Source organism: Poromitra crassiceps, assembly GCF_964638095.1.
Source record: "Poromitra crassiceps genome assembly, chromosome: 2".
Taxonomy (NCBI): Eukaryota; Metazoa; Chordata; class Actinopteri; order Beryciformes; family Melamphaidae; genus Poromitra; species Poromitra crassiceps.
Genome location: NC_139624.1, coordinates 64,793,939 through 64,794,151, shown reverse-complemented (window position 1 = coordinate 64,794,151; position 213 = coordinate 64,793,939).

Below are 213 nucleotides of genomic sequence, written 5' to 3'. Positions count from 1 at the left end.
ACGCACTATCACGCATTTGCTTGCATCACTTAGCAGAAAGTAAAAGGTCGGGTAATCAGTCTGCGTTTGGCCAACTTTTGAAGTGAAACTAGAGACCCAGACCCAAGGCCACAATAGCCTAATTTATTACTGTATCTCTAAACGCAGGGCAGACCGCGGCGCCCGACATACTGTATATTAAGTTACCCTACATGTCATCCAATAGCCTACTAC